The sequence below is a fragment of the Podarcis melisellensis genome, assembly GCF_964234715.1.
Source record: "Podarcis melisellensis genome assembly, chromosome: 10".
In the NCBI taxonomy this organism is placed as follows: Eukaryota; Metazoa; Chordata; class Lepidosauria; order Squamata; family Lacertidae; genus Podarcis; species Podarcis melisellensis.
Window position 1 is genome coordinate 2,553,972 of NC_138542.1, and position 16,349 is coordinate 2,570,320.

General features: G+C 46.2%; 1 protein-coding gene across 3 annotated transcripts in view; it reads right to left on the reverse strand.

Annotated features, from left to right (window-relative positions):
- The window catches only part of FRMD4A (FERM domain containing 4A), a gene marked incomplete at its 5' end in the record, with an annotated part of 413,106 nt that overhangs the window by 304,478 nt on the left and 92,279 nt on the right, over nucleotides 1-16,349 (reverse strand). The window lies entirely within an intron of this gene.

Here is a 16,349-nt window from a genome sequence, read left to right on the forward strand (position 1 = left end):
CGATCAGGGGAGAAAACTGACAGCTGGAATTACCCCAAGTTATACAGTCCTAAAGCCTCTGAGCATTGATTCTCACTTTACTGATTGTTTTAAATTGTTTTTAATGTTGCTTTAATGGTGTAACCTTCCCTGGGACCTTATGGCGAAGCGGCCATGCCCCTTGACACCTTGGCTCATTGAGGTTTGATCTATAGGTGACTGTGCAAAGTATTTGCAAGCATGTCAGAAGAATCAAGCATTGGCAGACAACAGCTATCCTCGTTAATAGAAGACAGACTTGCCCCCATTGTTCAGGGAAGGAAGAAGAGTTTGGAGGCATGCTAATGTCTTATTTTACACCTAATCTATTTGCTAACTGCCAACACATGCGCACCACTGTATTTGGCCATCAATAAGACCTGGAGAGAAAAGTGTTTTCTTCCAGGAGCACCACCCCCACTTATAAACAAACCAACAGCTGTTTGCCTCCATTTTGCATACAGAACTTCATTGGCACTCGTCTATTTTGCACCTGGCGCTCACTTGCCAAGTACACTGAGGGCTTACAATGCGTATTTGCATTAGCTCACGGCTCTTGTTGTTGGTCCCATCCAGCCTGTGGTTGTGTAGCACACCAACCGCCTTCCTCCACAGGCATAGCCTCAAACGTGATCACATTTTGTCACATGTAACTCTGCCCCTCCCTCAAAATATTATGCCCACATGGAGACACATGCTTGCATGCGCATCTGTGTGAACAGGGACATCTCTCTATCTCTTTCCTAGGTTTCTTAGTTTGACTTTAATACTTTCTAAAGCATGGAGGACAAAAGATTGGGAAAGTGCCAAATATCCTTTTATTGGATTTGGCAGGTATGTTTGCTCAGGAAAGAGAATGGAAGCAAATGGTATACCTTTACATAGCTAAATAAGTCTTTTGGAAAGGCTACTCTTCTGGAGTCAGTAGGAATAGGAATAGTGATTAGTTCTGCCTCTAATGAATTCAGCCACGGCACTCAGGACTGATGGCTTAGTGATTTTTGAGCCCAGGGGTCAGCGTTCCTGTTCAACTCCAGGAGCCACAAAAGTGCGAGAGCTGAGAAGAAGTGACACGGAGCAGAGTGGGGTGCAGCTTTAAAACTAAGTGCATTAAAAGCAGCAGCCACCAAGAAGAGACTGAGAAGTGGTTGCCATCAGATACCTACAGGGAAGTGACATGAATGAAAAGCAGCACCTATCAAAGCTAGCATCCAATAAGGATGCCTTTTTTTCTTAAGTCAATTAAGGTATCTACATTAAGGTATCTACGTGAACAAGGCTGCATTCTGAGGACAAGATGCTTCTAGATTTGCTAACAATGTACTCAAGCAACTGGAACTGGAAAGTGCATTTTATGCTAGATGAAACGAAACATTCCTTTAGTATGTCCAAAATTTAAATCTAAATACATAAATACATATAAAGAATATTTATTGCTGTGTATCTCAGGGCTTTCCTGCATGAGCAGTTTTTTACGCATGAAAGCAGGTGCAAAACCGGCAATAACAAAATCTGGATAGCAAGCATTCAAATACGATGACATCCGTAACATGACCACACACTCAAAAGATGTTACTGTTGTATCTCTTCCTTTAACTGGCAGCATTTCAGAAGTATCCAAAGTGGCTGGAGGTTTTTCCACAAGAAAGAAGCAAGTTCAGAGCAACATTTCTAAAAAGCTCTAGGGCTCACATTCAGGGCAGATTGTGCACCATTTAAAAATCCTTAGGAATGGATGTGATTAAACAGATAAACTGCTTTGAGGGTTTTTTCTCCCAACAATCATGGTATATAAATTATATGAAATATACAAACAAAGCATGCTGTGTCAAATATCACCTGCTTCATGGAAGAGATGAAAAAGGGAGAGATACAACCGAAACAAATATGTAAGAACAACCACAGCAAATTTATGCAGCACTTCTGAGAGACAGAGAGAAATCTCAGTCCTAAGTACTTCATAGAATTTGTTTTTAAGCTCACAAGCTAACCCTAAGAGAGAGGGATTCCAGAAGGGCAATCAGACACAAAAGAGAAAGGGAGCAGGGCAGGAAACCATCTGGGTGCAATGCCAGGTCTAGGTTTCGAAGGGCTGTTGTGCAAGAGGCCCTCCGTGGGCCTAACTCCCTCAAGGAGTCTACCTCCTCACTAGCTTTTTCTCCTGCTTCTGCTTCTCTTCCTCACCACGTTTCCCACTTGTTTACTACCATGAATTCTGGGGCTCTGTGATGGAAATGTTGCAGAGAACAGCAGTGTCATGTCAGGATTCTGGGACTGGTAGTTGCACTTGCCAGTGAAAAAGACTCTCCGCTGAGGCCTGAGGAGCCTCGTCCCCGCTGTGCTCCAAGGTAAGATTCTGGGCTCTTTGAAACAAGGAAGGTAGCCTTGGCGGCAGCTCACAAGATCAAGGTATACCTCAATTGTGCTTTCAAGCATTTAACTGGGGCCCAAGCTTCTGTAAGCACCCCTGCTCAAATACTTGGATAACCCTAATGAGGATGGCTGCAGGCTGGGAGGCAGAAGTAGATTAGAGAGCATGTGAAGATGGCGAGGGGGGAATGAAGCAGAACTATTTGACTAGAATGAAGGATGCCTCTCGAGTGAAGGAAACATGAAGGAAGAAGCCACATACGAACAAGCCACCGTAGCTCAGAGGGAAAGCAGATGCTGTGGTTCAGTTCCTGGCATTTTGGGCAACAGGGAAGAGGGCTGGGACAGAGCTCTGTCTCGGGGCAACAGCCAATCCGAGCAGACAAAACTGGCTCAGATTGACTAAATATATGACAGCTTTGGATGTAATGCTTTGCGACATGGAGTGAAAGAAGAGAGACAATGGTGGCTGAGAGAATCTTAGTCCCCAGAAACACTAAGAGCAGAACTTTAAAAGGAACGCAACACACTGCAAACAAACAGGTCACTGCAGGTTCAGGCTCCTGTTAGCTTCACAAATTTCCTGTTTTCTGAAATTCCCCCTCAGCCTCACCTTTTCAGCCTTGCCACAAAAATCATGTTCCAAGCTTGGCTGAGCAGCTCCATTTTACACTTGACGTTCCTCTTGGGTAGAGAAAGTATACACCATTAGAGAAATAAATCAGGTCATAAACCTAGAAATCAGGTCAGGCAAGTCTATTTTCAGTGCTTGACCAGCATCCAGGGTTCATTTCAACATGGCCCTGGCATAGACTCTGCTTCATCAGCTGAAATGACAAGTTCAGCTATGCTGTCTTTTGCTCATGGAACGAAAACCACATCAAAAGGCCGTCAAGGAAAGTAAAAGGCCATCCTTTGAAAGTAACGCTCCCAACCATTTTTCCATGTCACTTAAAAGTGCCCTTTATGTTGTTTGCCTTTTTATGGTTAAGGGAAAGTATCAATGGGATGTGAAGTGTATACGGAGATAATATGCCACCATACCCCACCTTTTTGGGAAAGGAAACCCTGTCTAAACAATTACTATATTTTAAAGGCTTTAATCCTATGCACACTGTGCTTCCAGATGGCCTGCTTATTGAGCATTCATCCAGATTGGGGGTTTTTTTGGGGGGGTTATATGGTGCTGCCACACTTCCAAGTGCATTCTTACCTCGGTTTCCTTACCGCAAAAAAGTACCTGTGCCTGCACTGCCTGATGTGGGGCTGGGGTGCAGTTTGACCCCATCCTCTGATTTCACAAGTCAAGGAGCTCCCACAAGTGAGTCAGAAAGCTCATTCATGGGTCCTGTACTGCAGATGGGCCTGGCAGAACTTTGGAAATGCTGGAGATATCTGGGGCAATGCTGGGGTCCGAGGAGGAGTCATTCTGGCTCCAGCCTGGGCCAGGCACGACATAAGCCTGCCTGGCTGGCAGAATACCAGCAGGAATCATTTCCCCCGTCCTTCCTCATTCCTTTCCCCTCTCCAGTGGCTACTTCTGCAGCAGCACCTGAACCACTTGTGTATCCTGAGAGGCCTAACCCCTCAGGTTTATGCTTGAGCATAGAGAAGGGGTCACTTCCTCTGAGCTCATCAAGCTTCCTGCCCCATAGGGATCTACTGTATCACCCCATAGTCATTGCATGCAGTGCTATTTCCATTCTGCTGCAGTTTGGGCTCTAACAAAAACTACATGCATCGTCTTGCTGTCCACTTTGGTGGAATTTCAAATAATTAATTATGTAATTTCACACCATTCATTTGACTGCAAAGGCTATTCATTTCCATGCAACGCAAATGAAATGCAAATGGGGAAAAGTCATCACTACATATCATCTGCAAACTGAAAACAAACAACAGCAAACACCGATTGCATTTGCTAGATTTACTTTTGTTTCGCACATGGGGCAAATAAGCAAACATTGGCAATTTCTACTCTCATTTCTGCTTCCATCATAATTCTACTGCCCCGCCCCTCTGAGTCCCATTTTGAAGCTAGCTAAAATTAGAGTGGGGGAATCAGTGAAAAACTTGACAACAAAGAAGTATGGAGCACATTCAAAGCCTCTATTGATCAGCATCCTGAAATGGAATGTATATCCTGAAAGTCAATCAGCTGCCCCAGTTCCAAGGGTCCTGTGTCTTGGACTGTGGATCTGTAGATTGGAGAGAAGCACATGTACTGCCCCTTAGGCTTGGCAGTGTATCTGGAATGTTCCACTATTGTATTTTTGGCAGTGGTGGCATATCTTGCATTCCAGCTGTGTAGAGGGGATAACCAACATGGTGTCCTGCAGATAACAATGGACTCCAGCTCTTATCAGCCCCACCAGTCATTGTGGCCAATGGTCAGGAATGATGCAAGGGTCATCCAGCAACATATGGAAGGCACCACCTTGTCTGAAACTGTGTGTCTCATCAGCCAGCAGATCTTCAGTATAGGATGGGGCAATGACAATAGCTGTGCAACATTACAGCACACAGCAAGTACAAAGAGAAGTACAAAAACAAGAAGAATGTTCATGTTGCTTCTTTTTTTAAAAAAGACCTGGAGGTGGGGATAATTTTGATATTTTTGTTCCAGACTTCTATGCATAATTCAAAAGCTTCTGTATAAGAGCTGAGGAGCTGTATTTATTGTTAAACTGTTATTTTGGGTTCCTGGTTGACAATTTTAGATTTTGAAGCTACCCAGTCATGAAATAGCACAACACAGGCATCGACTGATCACAGAGGTGTCTGATAACGCTGTTGGTTTGAACTTGCCAGACTCCAGTGCAGATGTGAAAAGGAAGCTGAAGGCAGTGAAATCAAATAATCCTTCTGCATGGTGACTTGCAGAAAAGCAAGTTTTGCCTATTGCCTGCCCTGCGTCCAGAGAACCCTCCTTCTCCAACAGCCTATGTTGTCACAATGCTTTAAATGAACAAGGGTATATGCATACATTGCTATGTTTGGCTAACATCCCACAAGCATTGCCCCTCCTGCCCCTCCTGTTTCATTTCCAGCTGCTCACCCCAACTTCTCTCATCAAAAAAGCTGCCCCTATCAGTCTTCTTGGGTGTATGTGTGAGAGATCCAGCCAATTGGCCATGAGTCCCCACAACCTGGCTGGCTTTTTCAAGGGCAACAGAAGTGGCTTGTTGGACCAAACTAAAGGTCCATGGTCTCCACACTTGGCCATAACAGTTGCTCAGAACCACAAATGGGGAGAGTGCTATTGGCCTTGCCATGTCCTACTTCTCAGATTCCCACGGGCATCTGGTTGGCCACTCTGATAACATAAGGCTGGACTAGATGGGTCTTTGCCTCATCCAGCATGGCTCTGCTTTAGTTTTTATGCTGTAATTTTCCTTCAAACACACACAGCCTTCCTAGACTGAAGCCCAGATTCTGATTCACCTTTTAGATTTTGAGATAGGAAGTTGGCCTTTATGTTAAATGCACCCACAAGACTTGCTTCATCACTAAAACATGTGCAGAAATGTACCCTATGATTACATTACAGTGATAGCCACAAATGGAAATAGGCGCAGCCTAATATTTAGAGGACTTGCAAATTGTCACGCTTTTGTGGGCAGGTGTTCTGCAGACTCTTTTCCTGTTCAGTATTTAGTCTTGAGCAGAGTTCAGAATACTAATGTGCCCAAGATACTTTTCTGGCTAGCCCGCCTGCCATTTCAAAATGCAAAGGTTTTTGACATGCCAGGAGAAATATGTTTCTCTGTAAACAGAGGATGTCGCTTTCTCAGAGCCCAGGAATGCTCATCATCATTCATCAGCTCCCTCCCGTTCCCAGAAGGCCTCTGCTCACAGGTGTGGTTGGCAGAAGGTCACAGCACTGCTCCAGATGCTGCCAGTTGAAAGCCAGCAAGAGATATTCCCTCACTGCATGTGCTGGAAGCTTGTGATCAGTTTAAAGCCAGCCTAGCCAGTCAGTCCTCTACCTTACATTTAGATGCAGAATCAAATTGGCAGCCAAATTTTAATGGGGTACAAGATGCCAGAAGCCAATTGGTTTTAACTCTGAACTGAATGTTGTAATCAAGTCTTTGCAGGTGGCTGAAATGGAGAAGGTGGTTTTACTCTCATTTCTCAAGATGAAAGATATAGCCATTTATGACGGCGGGAATAATGGCTCAGATGAAGAATAACAGGGGACTAAGCTTTAGGCAAGTATTTTTAGCATCACCACTTCCTAAGGAGGCCAAAAGTGATACAGGCAATCATACTATCCAATTGTACTGTATGGCTGAATGTTTTCACAGAATTAGTGTAAAACCATTGGGACATTTGAAATCGGCCACCTTAGATAGGAATCAAGCAGTGTCAAACATGGAAGTCGATTGATGCTGTACTGCAGGTCACCACATATACCAGTCACTTCAGTGCTACTTTCCAGCGGACAAAGTGCTTTCCAGGTCTATATTTTTTCTCTTACAATAATTAATTTTAATCACCATCAAACAAGTTCAGAAATTCAGCAGGCCGTGAAGAAATTGGTCGTGTGGCTGTGGTTGGCCCCAGCATATCAGGAGATACATGCTGATGTCCACAAGGTATAAACAGCAACACCTTTGGGGAGAGCTGTAGCTCGGTGGTTTAGTACAGTGGTACCTTAGGTTACATACGCTTCAAGTTACAGACTCTGCTAACCCAGAAATAGTACCTCGGGTTAAGAACTTTGCTTCAGGATGAGAACAGAAATTGTGCTCTGGCGGCGCAGCAGCAGCAGGAGGCCCCATTAGCTAAAGTGGTGCTTCGGGTTAAGAACAGTTTCAGGTTAAGTACGGACCTCCGGAACGAATTAAGTACTTAACCTGAGGTACCACTGTACATGCTTTGAATGTGGAAGGTTGCCGGATCAATCCTCAGCATCTCTCGGTCAGGCTGCCAGGCCGTGTGAACCAGAGGTGGGCAAACTGTGACCCTTGTCCTAATTTTATGCAGCCCTTGGTCAATTTCCCGAAGCCCCCAGCAAGGGAGCAGCTGAGACTTCTGGCAGCCCACTGACAGGGAGGGAGGGAGAAGTGGGTGGCCAAAGGAGTGAAATAAAAGGGGTGGCAGAAAGACAGAAAGCACTGACTTCAGCCCCCCAGCCGTAATATGGCCCCTGACAGATTACCCATGAGGGAATGTGGCCCTTGACACACACAAAAAGGATGCCCACCACTTGACCAGAAATTTTTAGCCAGATAGACTGGGGTCTCATCCCCACTTTCCTTTTGCCCCCTGCTTCCTAGGCACACACCCACGCTTTAAAACGCCGTGTGTGGATGTTGCTTGTTTCTTTTGCCCGGGTGCTTTCCCCATGAAAACCTGCTCATTAATGCTGAATTGGAGGGAATAGTAAAGAGTGGCTTTTTGTGGAGAAAGTGCTGGAGCAAAACAAAGAAAAGTGGCACAAAAGGAAGTCTGGATGAGCCCCAACCCGTGATAAGGCAGCTTTAAGGCATCTGCTGTGTCTTCTCCTGGAGGGGCTGGTGCTGACGTGGTAGTTTTCTATATGGCAGAGCCTTACAATGGAAGGCTTACATACACGGTGGGAAGCTGAATGGAGACCCACCATAGAGCGCTGGGGGGGGGGGGCAGCTGTGCAGCTGTGGCAGCATATAAACAGGACCATTCATATAGCGCCACCCTAAAGAGGTGAAGCACACAGGCGCCACGGTGCTGTGTGAAGGCATGTGTGTATTCTCGGGATCACTTGTCATGGAGAGTACTTGCTAATTGTAAGACGTGCCTCCCTTGGGGGTCACTTTGTTCTTGCAATAAGAAATTTGTTGCCATGTGTCCATTTTAAGCTGACCCTTAGGACTGCAATGTTCTTCTAGTGCTAACGATTGTGTACATTTCAGGAGAAGCAGCTTTTTCAGCCTCGCATAACAAGTCCACTTAGCTTAAATGGTCAGATGACATTGCCACCTGGCCATGGGTCTGGTCAGAGATTCAGCAGCTGGCTATGGCAGGCAGGCCTGGGTCTAGGAATTCCCCAGGGGGTGGGCCCAACAAGCCCGTGGGGAATAAACTGAGGCGAGCCCAGCACTCCTCCTCAGATTTTTTTCTGTTGGATCTCCCTCCCTCCCCCTTTTCATATGCTTTTCTTTCATGCTAAGACCTTGCTATGGACATTGTTTGCTGCCATATTCAGAGCCAGGCAATAAATTTTCCACTTGGCAAATTGGCACCAGCCATTTGGTTTTCACCTGCCTCATAGCTATTGTCACAACTTTGTGAGGTCAAGCATTAGGTAAGCCCTAGTCTTGGCTGGAGGGGAGGTTGTAGCCTCCACCTGCCCCACCTTGGTTAAGGGTATCCCATTAAAGGGATCCATGTGGAGTGGCTTCTGTGCAACACCCAAACAAGGGCTAGGGCCATAGAACTCCTCCAGTGTGGACCCTTGTGGGGTACCCATTTGATGTAAGTCATAGGGGGCCCCCATGTTGTAGCGTACCCTTAGATATACTCCCTGCAGATGGGCTGGAGTTAATTAAATGTCTTCACGCAATGCCCATGCCAAACTGTTTACATCTGTATTCAATAAAGTTGTGGCCTATTTGAACCCAGAACCTATATTCTGCTATCTCGCATGGTTATTTTCATCACATAGGGAGCAACTGGGTCACAGGGCCTTGGCACGCAAAAACCTCTGTTTTACACAACCATTAAGATCACAGCAGCAGCTGTGCCGTCACTTGCATTAGATAATTGTTCCCTGATGTTGCTTGACTACAACTTCTATCACCCCCTGAGCACTGGCCATGATGGGAGCTGGAGTCTAGCAACATTTGGAAGGTCAGTGGCAGAGGCACTGTCTTCTCAAGTTGACTGAGGGGGCCCAATGCGATGGCTTGGTGTCATGCGTGTGATGTCACAAGGAGCCGGGGGCAGAACTGAATGCCCTCTGAACATTGAGGTGGCCCAGTCCCCTTTTAAAAAGGGGGGGGGGCAAAACTGCCTTGGCCCCTAGGAGTTGGTGCATATGGTGACTGGTGACCCATCCTGCCATTTAGAATTCAGCAGATAAAATTCTAGAAATACAATGTCACAGGCAGAAAAAAGGTGAAAATGCTTAAGAGTAAGTGGAAGTATAACAGTACAAAATATCTGTGCTGTCTTCTGTTTTCAGACAGAAAAGCACACACATCCAGCTGTTCCAAGCAGAGTCAACAATTGCTGTGTTCGTGTTTGCTACATATTTCAAGCAATGATTTTCACAGCATATCAGCTGCAAAACACTTCTATTTACAGTTTTGGAGTGCTGCAAGCATGCATGATACACTCAGCTATGTCCTGATATCCATAACTAAGGGTCTGATATCTCTAATTAACAGATCAGAGGGGTATAAAGGCTCTCACTCAGAGCAGTAATACAAAGCTCCCCTTTTCTACAGATTATGCAGCTGGGGGTGACGCGTTCTTTGCTTTTTCTGAAGGATATAGTGGCAGCCATTTATCTGTGCTCCTTTCCTTCTGAGATACTCTGTCTTGCTTTGTTCTGGTTTACTAAATGCTCAGCCTCAAGCAATTTTTTTTTAAAAAAAGAAATAAGCAAGTTTTCAATTTCCAACACACTATACTGCTAGAAAGCATTCTTATTAGCATAAAAATCTAGTTTTCTTTCAGAAATCCTTCCTCTGAGCATCTCTCGAGTTATCTTTACCACTGGAACCCTTGCTAGACACAATAGACCTAATTAAAACAAAGTACAGTAGCCTAACTCTTTGTTTCTACTGATAATCCCATATCCATACAGTGCTTCAGTTTATCGGTGATGCTCAGCCAAGTGAAAAGAAAAATATTCATATGCAAGCGTGGAGTTGCCCAACATACTTGCTTCTTTCCTTGAAAGCTTCCAATCAGCAGATGCAGTTCATTTCCCCGTGTGCCACTGAACAGTAAACTCTTCAGGCAGAGAACTCCACTGAAGCTTTGTGGAAAGCAGCAAGCCAAAGAGCAAGGCTGTGCGCAGGCAGGAATTTGAGGAAACAGCACAACCTAGTGTTCCTTTTGCTGCGGTCTGGCACAAAAGCGAAAGCAAAGCAAAGATGCAAACTAATGCTCAAACTACCATTCAACACCCCGAGATCCTTTCACAGGAAAGTGTGGGGTATGATTCTAACAACAACAACAACAACTGGTTGGACTAGATGACCCTTGGGGTCTCTTCCAACTCTATGATTCTAGGAACAGTTAACAATGGCTACATGTCAAATAAGATGTTAAAGTGCTTATGCGCTCTACCAATAATAAGTGCCTGAACCAAAGCAAAACAAGGTTTCAAGCCTTTTTTAAAAAACAGCAACAACCACACGCTCTCTCTCTCTTGCTTGCATCTCTTCCATGAGCCCCATGACACCAGACGACCAGGCATAAGCCTGCTCACTACCAGAAGTGGTCGTGAGCTGTGGAGCACAAGGGGGAGCTGCCCAGGAGCTGAGGCTTCAGCCGCCCTGCTGTTTTACTTAACTTTGAAAACTTTCCCATCCAAAAGGGGCGCCTCAGTGGCTGAGCTCCCTGCCAGTCCTGTGGTTTTCTCTTTGGGGAAAGTTTTCAGAGTTAAAGTAGAGCAGTAACAGCAAGTGGTTGTAGCTTTCGTGCCAGCAAGAACCCTGGCCTGCCTGAGCCAAAACTGCCTAGCCACCTAAGCAGCTAGATCTGGAAGTGCAGTGAGTGGAGCATACTCTGCAACAGGATCCCCAAGGATGTGATCTACAGAGAGGAGCTTCAGTCTCTGTCAGTCACAACTGCAGTACCTGGAGACAGGCAGTCCGGTCCTGCATCCACAGCAGTGACCAGAGGAGAAATGACTGCTGGGAGGGACCGAGAGAGAATAAATGCCATTTATTCCTCCATCAGTGAAACCGGACGCCTTTATCTGCCCCAGATGCAACAAAACATGTCTCTCCTCTATCGGTCTCTATAGCCAAAGCAGGTGCTGTAACTCTCCTAAGGTGTGTCTTCACCCCCAAAGGCACACTCCTCCACTGTCTCCTGAAACAGACAGATGCCAACAACAGAGTTCTCTTTAAGAGTTGGCAGTTGTTATGAAGAAAGAGAATGAAGAAAGAGACACAAAATAGTAAACCCCAACCCCATTAGTAGTGCCCTGCAGCCAGGAATTTACCTAGATCTACATTGTGAAAGTACCTTACTGAGAAAATGATTTTTATGTGTGATGTGTTTGTATAAGTCCAGCATTCCTCTACACTAGTTCTTCCTGTTATACAAAAGCGTAATTTTTTAAAAATGAACTCATTGGGTGTTTTAGATTCCAGTATTAAGCACATGATGTTTCTTTGCCTGTCCAGTTCTTTTTATTGCAAGAGTGTCATGAGCACTCCAGAGGTGTGGCCTTAATTAATGTGTCACAGCAACATACATTGCCGATCTGATCAAATATTTTAAAAACATTCCTAACTAAAAGCATGTGTATAAAACTCCCACAGATTTTGGAAGGGAAAAAGGTGTTCCAAAAGCTGTTCATAGCATCAAGACCACAGGAAGGGGAAGATAAATCATATTGTTCCACTCATCCTACTTCTTTGAACAGTGAGGCATACCAGGGGTGCAGCACTTACCCAGGTTTGATTTCCTTTCTGAGAAGGTTCTTGGAGGTTTGTGGTGCTTTGAGTTCAGATACAAGCTGAACAGAGGTGGAAGCACAGCTTCAGCACTCCCAACAGCCAGCCAATGTCCTTGGCTCTTACACCAGATCTCTAGAGACAGCCAGGCTGCCTCTTGAAATACTGTCAGCTTATAGAGCCCCTAAGCTCCCTCTCTCTCTTCCTCTGCTTCTTAGTCCCACTCAAAAGATTGCCTTCACAAACACCTAGATGATCATGATTTGTTTGCTTGCAAGTTGGAAATAGGGAAATTTGCTTTTGCTCCTTTCAGAAGGCTTAAGGAAGAGCTCTAACAATGAGTTACCATGGAAACATCATCCGAACATCCCAGACTATTAGCATTTCTTTATCAAGATCCAGTCTCTGGGTAGAGATTGTCTCAGGGCAACCTCAGGATAGCTGTGTTAACTCACATCTAACAATAATATTTCCTCATATTAGCACTTTCCTATTGCAAAAGTTGAAGAGATGACAAACATATACTCTGGGGACTTGGGTTCTCAAGATATGGGGGTGCAATTTCAGGGGATGGAATTGACACCTTTGTGGGATAAATTCAGCTTCATATAACCAACACGCTCTAATTAATCCATAAAGGGGTTAAGACCATAGAGCAAGCTGTCCTGACAGGCTTAGCTGAGTCACACCTGCTCACGTTGAGAGAAAGAACCACCAAACTCTGTTCTTTCACTTCCACCATGTGACCCCTACCATAGAATTATAGACTCACACAACTGTAGACTTGGAAGAGACCCTGAGCGTCATATAACCCAACCCCCTGCAATGCAGGAATCTCAGCTAGATTGCACATGACTAAGCTGGGTGTTCCAAGCTCAGACCATTTGTCTTAAGCAAGTCATGTTTGTGTTTCTGTACAAATAAATCAGAAACATTTACCATTTTGGAACCTAAGTTATATTCCTGTCTTTTCTTGCTGCTGTATGGAAAAGCACATGAATCTGACTTTTAAAGAGTTTGTAAGAAAACCATTTTTAACTTACCAAATGTGTGGCTTCTTTCTATGGTAAGGGAAGTGGGGAACTTTGGAAACAACCTAGAACGGGTTATTTAAAGGTCAAACAGCCTATATTTCTACGCTTTCTTTACTGCATGTTTTGTGATTTATAATCTCTGCTGGGGCTCTCTCACCAAAGATTACTTGCTGCAAACCTGAATCTAGGCCAGTGTTTCCCAACCGGTGTTCCGCGGCACACTAGTGTGCCGCGAGACGTTGCCTGGTGTGCCGTGGGAGGGAGGCGGGCGAGTCAGATCTCCCCCCGAGAGCGCAAGGCTTGCGGGCGGCAGCTGGCAGCGCGGAGCACGGGGCGCCCTTCGGAGGACGCCCCGTGCTCCGCGCTGGTGTCGGCAAGCCTTGCGCACCCGGGGGATCTCCCCCCAGGAGTGCAAGGCTTGCGGGCGGCAGCTGGCAGCGCGGAGCACGGGGCGCCCTTCGGAGGATGCCCCGTGCTCCGCGCTGGTGTCAGCAAGCTTTGCGCACCCGGGGGATCTCCTTTGGAGGACGCCCCGTGCTCCGCGCTGGTGTCGGCAAGCCTTGCGCACCCGGGGGATCTCCCCCCAGGAGCGCAAGGCTTGCGGGCGGCAGCTGGCAGCGTGGAGCACGGGGCGCCCTTCGGAGGACACCCCGTGCTCCGTGCTGGTGTCAGCAAGCCTTGCGCACCCGGGGGATCTCCCCCCGAGAGCGCAAGGCTTGCGGGCGGAAGCCGGCAGCACGGGGCGCCCTTCGGAGGCCGCCCCGTGCTCCGCGCTCGTGTTGGCCAGCCTTGCGCACCCGGGGGATCTCCCCCCAGGAGCGCAAGGTTTGCGGGCGGCAGCTGGCAGCGCGGAGCATGGGGCGCCCTTCGGAGGACGCCCCGTGCTCCGCGCTGGTGTCGGCAAGCCTTGCGCACCCGGGGGATCTCCCCCTGGGAGCGCAAGGCTTGCGGGCGGCAGCTGGCAGCGCGGAGCACGGGGCGCCCTTCGGAGGACACCCCGTGCTCCGCGCTGGTGTTGGCCAGCCTTGCGCACCCGGGGGATCTCCCCCCAGGAGCGCAAGGCTTGCGGGCGGCAGCTGGCAGCGCGGAGCATGGGACGCCCTTCGGAGGACGCCCCGTGCTCCGCGCTCGTGTTGGCAAGCCTTGCGCACCCGGGGGGCGCGTGGGGCGCCCTGAAACAGAGGGTTCCCCATGCTGCGGACTGTAGCCTGCCGCCCGACGCCGGGGCGCCCTGAAGCAGAGCGCCCCTTGCGCCAGGCAGACATGGGCCAGCCCCACAAGCTCGGGGGACAGCGGGGAGGTGCAGCACCGCCATCCCACTGTTCCCCGACCTGGTTTGGGGGGGGGAATAAAGGAAATTTTTTTTCCCTTTATTTCCCCCCCCCAAAAAAAGTAGGTGCGTCCTATGGGACGGAGCGTCCTATGGGACGAAAAATACGGTACTTACTATTTCATAATAAAGTAATTATAAAATACTTTCTTTGTGTTTATTTGAGGCCTATTAAAGAGAGTTACTTTATATATAGTCAATATAGGCACAGAGTTAATTTTTTAAACATTTTCTAATGGTGGTGTGCCTCGAGATTTTTTTCATGAAACAAGTGTGCCTTTGCCCAAAAAAGGTTGGGAAACACTGATCTAGGCATCTAGGGAACTCTTATCTTTTTATTATACCTGCTTTTCTTCTTTCCCAAACACTCATTCCAGGATTTCTGCAAGCAGTCATTGGACAGCTTGGTAGAGTCCATTAGCTTTATCTTCCTTCTGAGTATAACAATAAAACAATGAACAGGGTGGTGATACAATGACTACTGCAATCAACACAAGAACGTACCACAAAGGCAACTATCTGTAAACAAACAATAAACATCCATAAAAATGGTGAAAGTAATTTCTTTCCAAAATAGATTTTATCTTGAACAATTGCAAACACAGTAATAAAGAGTCCACTTGTGATATACCAGTGGTTCAGAGTTTGGACACCATTCCAGTAATCAGACATTTCGTTGCTAAAGAGGTTAGTCATCAAGCTTTGTAGTAAATAATACACAAGAGGAGACAGTATGTAAACTGTATATGTATCTGTCCCCATCTGCGTGTTTCCATCAGGAGGAGCATAGAAAGAAGACAATGTCCTTCAGTTTGTTAAACCTCCTTCTGGCAGCCCTGCAAAGCCTGCCCATCTCAAGAGAGAAACGTTCACCTCTCCACCCACCAGGGCTGGACCGACACTCATCTTTTTAACGTTATTAGAACAATATTAGATATATTGTTCTAAAACGTCACAGGGCATACTGGTTTTGGCATTACCTTGTTTTGTCCATCGAAACACAATTCCCCTACTGCTGGTTCCTGGTTGCTCTGCAGTGTCCTCTGGTGTCACATTTTAATAACACATTATGAATGTTAAAAGCAGAACATAATGTGTCCATCTACATTATAACAATCATTCCTCAACCCTTCCTTAACATTATAAACCATAAGTGCAGATCCACCCCAGGTCTCCAGACAAGTGAGCTATGCAAATGAATCCCTTGTAAACATACAGACAGGGCAGGTGCATCGGTCAGTTTCAGATTTTCATTTTTCCAGTAATCAGTTCTTCACATTTCTGCATCGGTTTTCAATGATTAAAGTCCTCATGTGGATTTCATCAGCGTTTTTGTCGAAATTACCCATTTTTGTATGCAATCTTGTCTGCTACACACATTTTTGCTAGCAATTTCCCCTTAATATAATGAATTTCATGGGTTTTTTTTCACTTTCTCATAATATACAGGTAACTTGAATCTTATGCAGGAGTTACATTCTTGGCCATTGTGTGTATAAGCAAAAACATATAAAGCCAGACATCCCCAGAACTGGGCCCCCTTGCCAGAGCCCTTGAACCTCCTTCTCAAAGCCACGTAAGCCTGCAAAGGCAGTTTTGCACAAGTGGGGATGGATGGACCTGAATGGAGAACGGTCTCCATTTATTTATTTATTCCCCACCCACCCATGCAAAGCTGCAATCACATAAATTAAATAAGTATAAGATGCGATTTATCTATACACACATTTTGGGGCACATTATTTGGTTGGAGAATTTTATTGCAATATTCAGAGAAGGGTGAATTTTGAAGGATGGCTGTGCTCAGCCTTGCATATTGTTTGGGGAAATGTGAATTAGATTAAATGCAAACTGAATCAAAGTTTCCCCCAATCCTTACGTGTAGATCAGGCATACGTCTTAATGCACAAATGAGCTATGCACAGGAGGTGTGCAATGCCTCAAGTAACAACCTAGGAATGATATAGCTAA